The sequence below is a fragment of the Dipodomys merriami genome, unplaced genomic scaffold (assembly GCF_024711535.1).
Source record: "Dipodomys merriami isolate MVZ:Mamm:240054 unplaced genomic scaffold, mDipMer1.0.p SCAF_1197, whole genome shotgun sequence".
NCBI classification, from domain to species: Eukaryota; Metazoa; Chordata; class Mammalia; order Rodentia; family Heteromyidae; genus Dipodomys; species Dipodomys merriami.
The window spans coordinates 135150-143678 of record NW_027202490.1 but is presented as its reverse complement, the minus strand read 5'-3'; the positions used below and the strand labels follow the sequence as shown (position 1 = coordinate 143678).

General features: G+C 36.2%; 1 pseudogene; it reads right to left on the bottom strand.

Annotated features, from left to right (window-relative positions):
- Window positions 1-8171: 8171 nt before the first annotated feature.
- LOC138822960 (U6 spliceosomal RNA) lies at window positions 8172-8271 on the bottom strand (annotated as a pseudogene).
- Window positions 8272-8529: the final 258 nt, after the last annotated feature.

Here is an 8529-nt window from a genome sequence, read left to right as displayed (position 1 = left end):
GCACCCAAATTTATCCAACAAACACTACTTTCCCTCAAATCCCACATAGATCCAAAGACATTAATAGCTGGGGATTTTAAAACACCACTCTCCCCACTAGATAGATCAACTCGGCAAAAACTAAACAGAGAAACCACAGATCTAAACAGCTGCAGAGATCAACAACATTTAACGGACATCTACAGAATATTTCACCCAGCAGCATCAAAATACACGTTTTTCTCAGCAGCACAAGGAACATTTTCTAAAATAGACCACATTTTAGGCCACAAAGCAAACTTGTCCAAATTCAAAAACTTTGAAGCTATACCTTGCATTCTCTCTGACCACAAGGGAATAAAACTAGAACTCAACACCAAAAGCCACCAAAGAAAGGCCGGTAACACATGAAGGATGAAGAACACACTGCTGAATCACCAGTGGGTCATGGAAGATATTAGAAAGGAAATTCAAATGTTCATGCTATTCAAAAAAACTGAGAACACAAATTACCAGCTCCTTTGGGACACAGCAAAGGCAGTACTCAGAGGCAAGTTTATACCTCTTAACTCCTACATCAACAAATTGGGGAGATCTGAAACCAACAATATAATGACATATCTAAACCTCCTTGAAAAGAGCAGCAAGATAAACCCCAATCCAGTAGACGGAAAGAAATAATTCAAATTTAATCAGAATTAAATAAATTAGAATCCAAAAAAAATTATAGAAAGAATCAACAAAACAAAGAGTTGGTTCTTCGAAAAACTTAACAAAATTGACAGACCCTTAGCAAATCTTATCAGAAAAAGAAGAGAACACAACCAAATAAAGAAACTCAGAAATGAGAATGGAAACATCACCACGGAAACAACCAAGATTCAGAACATTATAAGGGTATATTTCTCAAAACGTTACACTAAGAAGTTTGAGAACTTGACAGAAATGGACCTTTTCCTAGCGAATATTGACATGCCAAAACTAAACTAAGATGAATTAAACCATCTTAACAGACCCATATCAAGCATTGAAATAGAAACAGCAATAAGAGACCTCCCAGGTAAGAAAAGTCCAGGACCAGATGGTTTTACAGCGGAATTCTCCAAGGCCTTCAAAGCAGAGCTCACACCAATACTCCTCCAACTCTTCAATGAAATTGAAAGAGAAAGTTCACTACCGAACACATTCTATGCAGCCATCATAATCCTCATCCCAAAACCAGGCAGGGACTCATTAAAAAGAAAACTATAGACCCATTTCTTTGATGAACATTGATGCAAAACTTCTCAACACAATTTTGGCCAATCCACTTCAACAATTCATCCAAAAAATCCTACACCCATATCATACAGGATTCATTTCAGGAATGCAAAGCTGGTTCAATATATGCAAATCAATTAATATAATTCATCATATCAACAGGAGCAAGGATAGGAACCACATGATTATCTCAATAGATGCAGAAAAAGCCTTCAACAAGATCCAACACCAGTTTATGATGAAGGTTTTGGAAAAATTAGGAATCCATGGAACATTCCTCAATACAATAAAGGCTGTATATGACAAACCTACCGCCAGCATTATACTTAATGGTGAAAAACTAAAGTCATTTCCTCTTAACTCTGGAACAAGACAAGGATGTCCACTCTCTCCACGTTTCTTCAATCTAGTATTAGAATGCCTAGCTACAGCAATAAGACAAGATCCAAACATAAAGGGGATCCAAATAGGGAAAGAAGAAATAAAACTCTACTTCTTTGCAGATGACATGATCTTGTATTTAAAGAATCCCATCGACTGCACTCCCAAATTACTCAAGCTGATTCAAAACTTTGGCAAAGTAGCCTGGAATAAAATTAAGCCCCCTAAATCAATGGCTTTTCTGTATGCCAACAATGAGAAATGTGTGGCTGAAATTATGAAAGTAACTCCATTTGTAATAACGCCACAAAAAATAAAATACCTAGGAATTAATTTAGACAAAGGAGTGAAGGACATTTACGATGAAGACTTTAAAATCTTGAAAAAGGAAATAAAAACAGACCTTAGAAAATGGCAAAACATTTCATGCACCTGGATTGGAAAGATTAACATCATGAAAATGGCAATACTTCCCAAGGCTATCTACAAATTCAACGCAATACCTATCAAAATTCCAACTTCATTCTTCAAGGAAATAGAAGAGGCATTCTAAAATTTCATATGGAACAAAAAAAGACCCCCAATGGCAAAAACGATCCTCAACGGAAAGAACACTACTGGAGGAATATCAATACCAAATTTCAAACTCTACTATAAAGCCATAGTAAACAAAACAGCTTGGTACAGGCATAAGAACAGACCTCAGTATCAATGAAATAGAATTGAAAACCCAGAAATGAACCTACAGACCTAGAGCCAACTAATCTTTGATAAGGGAGCTAAAATAATAGAATGGAAGAAAGACAGCCTCTTCAGTAAATGGTGCTGGAAAAATTGGTTAACTACTTATAGAAAACTAAAGCTAGATCCTTATATATCACCTGGCACAAGAATCAATTCCAAATGGATCAAAGACCTCGGTGTCAAACCAGACAATCTGAAAACATTACAGGATGGAGTAGGAGAATCCTTAGGTCTCCTTGCTCAGGCCGATATTTTCTTTATAGAGACCCAGAAACACAACAAATCACAGAAAGGTTGGACAAATGGGATTGCATGAAGTTTCAGAGCTTCTGCATGGCAAAGGACATAGCAAGCAAGATCAATAGAAAGCCCACAGATTGGGAGAAGATTTTCAATAGCCATACAATGGACAAGGGTCTCATATCTAAAATATACTTGGAACTTAAAGAATGTAATCACCCAACAACAAATCCTCAAAGAAACAACTGTCCAATAAATAAGTGGGCTAAAGACATAAAGAGAAACTTCTCTGAAGAACAAAGAAGGATGGCCAATAGACACATGAAGAAATGCTCAATCTCCCTAGACATAAAAGAAATGCAAATGAAAACAACATTGAGATACCATCTCACCCCAGTTAGATGGCAAAAATCAAGAACTCTAACAACAACAGATGCTGGAAGGGATATGGACAGAAGGGAACCTTACTGAATTGTTGGTGTGAGTGTGAACTTGTTCAACCACTTTGGAAAGCAGTATGGAGGTTCTTCAAAAGACTGCATATGGAGCTCCCCTATGACCCAGCAATCCCACTTTTGGGTTTTTACCCAAATGTTTACAAAGAAGACCATACTAAAGCTACCAGCACAACCATGTTTATTGCAGCATTATTTACCATAGCTAAGATATGGATCCAACCCAGATGCCCCTCAGTAGATGAATGGATCAAGAAAATGTGGTATATATACACAATGGAATTCTATGCCTCCATCAGAAAAAATGACATTGCCCCATTTGTTAGGAAATGGAAAGACTTGGAAAATTTTATATTAAGTGAAGTAAGCCAAGCCCAAAGAAACATAGGTCCCATGGTTTCCCTTATTAACGATATCTAGTATATGTATGAGTCAAGCCGAAAAGGTCAGATAATGTGATGTTAGGAAAATGAACCCTTAGATATGTATTTTAATGTTTTTTTTTCTTTCATGCATTTGTTTCCAACGCATTTATAAGATTATTTCTTTGCTGCTTTGTATGTCCCTCCCCCACAGTATAACCCCTGCTTTCACTATATTTGATGTTGGTACAAGTTGTTGAGGACAGGGGGGAAAACAAGTCATTTAAGGATACAGTTGGACCCGTTGCAACAATGAGAAGTACATGTTGTCATGTCGAAAATGAACTTTACAACTTTGGTGCAGGGGGGGGGGAAGGGAGGAGGAGGGGCGGAGGATTGTGGGGGGGGGCGGGGGGTGGTTGGGAAGGGATGTGAAGGGCAAAGAAAGGAGGAATCTGCAATGCTTGATAAGAAATGTACTCATTATCTTGTCCATGTAATTGTAAGCCCTCTGTACAGTATGTTCACAAAAAAAAATAAAAAAAATAAAGAAAGAAAAGAAAAGAAAAGAACCTAAGGGATATGAGTCCCAAATTATTATGATATTTCACTAGGTATCCTATGAGAAAGGAAAACAAAATGCACCAGTAGAAAGCTCAGAATATCTGAATATAATACAGGCCTATTTGTCCTCACTAACTGTCATAGATGTATATGTTAATTCTAAGTAGACTTAAGTTCTAATAGCATTCGAACTACTCGAAGACACTCATGTATTACTGATACAAATTATGTCCATACAGGTAGACCCATTGCAACAGTGAAATGTACAAGTCGTTATGTCGAAAACGAACTTTTCAACCCTTTTGCATGGGGTGGGAGGAGAGGGGAGAAGGGAAGGCGGGGAGGATTGGGTGGGGAGGATGGAAAGGGATAGGAAGGGGAAACAATGGAGGAGGCTAGAATGCTTGATAAGAAATGTACTCACTATCTTGCCCATGTAATTGTAACTCCTCTGTACAGTATTTTCACAATTAAAAAAACAATGTATGTCCAAAAGAATATTAGTGATTAGGAAAAATGATAATTTGCCTTTTTACAAAATAATACATAATCCACTCACCACGGTGGTTACATTTTCCCTGTCTCTCCACATGTGAACATTTAATTTATTTTTAGTTCATTCATTCATTCATTAGTTTGGTGCTAATACTAGAGCTTGAACTCAAGGCCTGGCTCTGTCTCAGAATTTGTTATTTATTTTGTTTTAGTTTTCTCAAGGCTAGCATTTTACTGCTTGTAAGACAGCTCCATTTCTAGCTTTTGCTGGTTACTTTCAAACCAGAATCTAATGGACTATTTTTTTTGTCTGGTTTCAAACCACAATCATCAGATTTTGTCTTTCTGATTAGCTAGGAATAAAGACATTGGCCACCAGTGTGGCTCCTACTTTTTCTTATACTTATCTATTGCACATACTTAGATAGCAATTTAATATTGAGAATATAGAAGCAAGATGTACAGTGATTATATTGTTCTGTCAGAAATTCAGGTTAGTAATGTAAATTTCTTCTTAAGACCATACACAAAAAATACTTAAGAAGAAATCTGATGATTTGTGTGTTTGTGTGTGTGTGTGTGTGTGTGTGTGTGTGTGTGTGTGTGTGTGTGTGTGTGTGTGTGTGCTGTTGCAATATGTTCCACATATAAGCACTGTGCAGGTGTGTCCAGCCATTCACATTTATTGGATAAATATTACCTTGAGATACCAACTCATGGACAATGTCTAAGTGTCCACTCTAGGCTTACCGATGAAGAGGATTATACTTATCCTCATACCTAGTATTCATATGAGTGGCCTTTTTGGAAAGTAGTGTCTCCACTGTAGTAAGCTGCAAGGCAAGCACTCTACACTGAGCCACCTTCCCAGCCCAAGGATTAAGGTTCTTATCTGGCCGGGGGCTGGTGGCTCAAGCCTGTAATCCTAGCTACTCAGGAGGCTGAGATCTGAGGATCTCAGTTCAAAGTCAGCCCGGGCAGGAGGGACCGTGAGACTCCTATCTCCAATAAACCACCAGGAAACAGGAAGTGGCGCTGTAGCTCAAGTGGTAGAGCACTCGCCTTGAGCTGAAGAGCTGAGGGACAGCGCCCAAGCCCAGAGTTCAAGCCCCACGACCGACCAAAAGAAAAAAAAAAATTTTATCTGTAATTTGGTCAAAGTTATGTCTCTTTATGTTGGCAACTAACAATGTATTTACTAATTTCAAGTAAATACATAAATTCTATTTCCATCTTTTTTTAAAAATAAAAAAAAACTTGTTTGCTCTGTAAATTGAGTAGAAGCATGGATTTTGTGGCTAGCTAGGTCATTGCACATCTGTATCTCTTTTCCTCTCTCTGTTTTATGGTTCTCATAGACAATATGATTGCTCCATAATTATCCTGATTTATTTTGCTTTTATATTTTTGGTTGCATCATTTCACTTACTGTTCTGCCATTTCCCAAAACAGCACCACATGAACAGAAAAATCCAGAAATTATGCTGTGGCTCAAGTGGTAGAGTGCTTGCCTTGATTTGAAGAGCTCAAGGACAGTGCCCAGGTCTACAGGTCAGGCCCCACAACTAATTTAAAAAAAAAGAATCTCAATATTTGATAATTCTACTAACAGATCTGACTGAAATCAGTTTAATCACACTTTTCCTGTAAAATGAAGGAATAGATCCAGGCTAGGAAAGCAGCTAGAGAAGGCAGGCAGATTGTATCTGTAACAAAACTGTGTGGAAAATGGAATCGAGGATTACTTAATGGTGATTCACTTGCACTTGAAGCATGATTCTGAATTATTGCTTGCTGATTCTGAAGTATTGCTTTGATCATTATATTCTCCAAGAAGAAAAAGAGAAATTTAATTGATAGCAAAGGACTAGTAATACATTTTGACTTCTCATTAAGCATCTTCAATCATCAAAATTACCTGAAGACAATAGATAGGCCTATTTTTAGATGAAAACAAGTGTCTTAAAAAAAAAAAAGAATTTAGGTAGTCATACAAAGGACTTCTATTTTACTACTGCATTATACATTTTTTCTAATGTTTGATATCAACATTAGAAAGCTACTAGAAAGCTCTTAAATCCCATATGTTGAATAGTGAGTTCTCTTACACTATAACATGGTATTTCCCAAATCATTTACTTAGAAGGCATTGTTTCCTATTTTCTCATTCCTAGAATAAGCTGCACAGGAAGACACCACTGGTCCTGATTATCAGTCTGTACCTTTGAATACTGAGGAAAATCTTTCCTCTGCTCAATATAATTCACTACTCTCCAGTTAGAATAATTTAGCATAGTAAAAATGGAAAAAGAGAAAATAAATCATGGTGAAAAAGCACATGCAGAAAATTCACCAGTTTTTTTCTGACCAGTTCAACCAATGTGAACTATTGGGGAAATATATGGACACCTCATTCCCACTGGTACTCAAAATCTCTGGTTAGGCAATTCTGATGAAGACAAGGAACAAGATGAAAAAATGAGGAATTGTATCAATTGCAAGAAAACAATGGAGTAGGATCCAAGCAAATTTCTTCTTTGGGATGCCGAAATTTATTGGCTTACTGTGGTGTGAACACTACTTTCCAAAAAGGCCACCCAGATGAATACTAGGGATGAGGATGAGTATACCCCTCTTCATCGGGAAGCCTAGAGTGGACACTTAGACATTGTCCATGAGTTGGTAGCTCAAGGCAGATATTCATGCAATAACTCTGAATGGCTGGACACCCCTGCACAGTACTTATATGTGGAATAATACCAGAATGGCTTCTTTATTACTTCATCATGATGCAGATACCAATCCCCAAACTAAAGGCCTATTGACCTCCTTGCATCTTGCTGCTGGAAATAGAAATAGCAAAGATACTCTGTATCTCCTTCTGTTTAACCATTATATCAAACCAGGTCTGAAAAACAACTTTGAAGAACCTGCATTTGATATTGCCAAAAGGGTAAGTATGTATCACTACCTTTTGAAGTTGTCAAAGGCTGTACAAATTGTTCTCCTAAGTCGTAATGGTTTGGTTAAGTTTCTTAAATTTCAAAAATGCCAGTCCATCTTTTGTGTCCCTACAAATTTTTTGCACAATACAAAGCAACAGCAATATCTTACTATAAAATTTATGTATTCCATGGTATTCTTCCAAGTGAATTGCATGATTTTGATATCAAAATGTATTCAAGAGTTGTTTGTATATATCTGTAATGATCTCTGCAGAGTTTGCGATTCTTTAAATCAGAAATAATTTTAACTTATCTGTTGAAATGAATAGTATAGAAACTAAAGATGTTCCGGGTGCTTTTCTGAAAAAAGTATATCTATGTTTGTGTAATGTCCATAATTTATTTCATTCTCTCCTAGATATAATACTTTGAATTCTACATTGTTATATAATGTATAGATTCATTAATAAATGTGACCTTTCAGATTGCATTCCATATAGAAGAATTTTAAGACTCCTTTTTTTCATAGTTTCTTATATTATTTTATTTCTTTGGGATAAAATAGCAATATTATCTAATTTCAAGTTTTGTAAAGGTTATGCTATGTAAAGGCCTTTCTAAGGTGAAAATTTAATACACTGATGTCAAACTAACCTTTAATTCTATGAATTACATATATTGTTACACTTGTGTTTTTGTAATCAACTTTTTAATAACTGTTTTTCATTTCTTGCATCAGAAGAATGAAAAATATGGAATACTTCACAAATTTTCATATCATCCTTGTGCAAGTGCCATGTTAATCTCTGTATTGTTGTAGTTTGGGTAGACCTGCTGCTGAAGCATGCAGTATCCTCAAAATTTAAGTACGTAATGATACAATCTTTATACAGGCATATATCCATGGTTGCCTATTTGTAACAAGGAACCCTTATTGTTCCTAAAAATGCTATTGATGTTATTTCTCTAAATTTCTGTGTACAGTGGAAAAAACTTATATAGTTTGGTTGATTGCTCACATTTACAATTTTTTTGTCAATGACTATTTTGTCATTTTCATTTTAAATTTGATCATACTTTGAAGTCTTTACAGCTAAGTCCAAA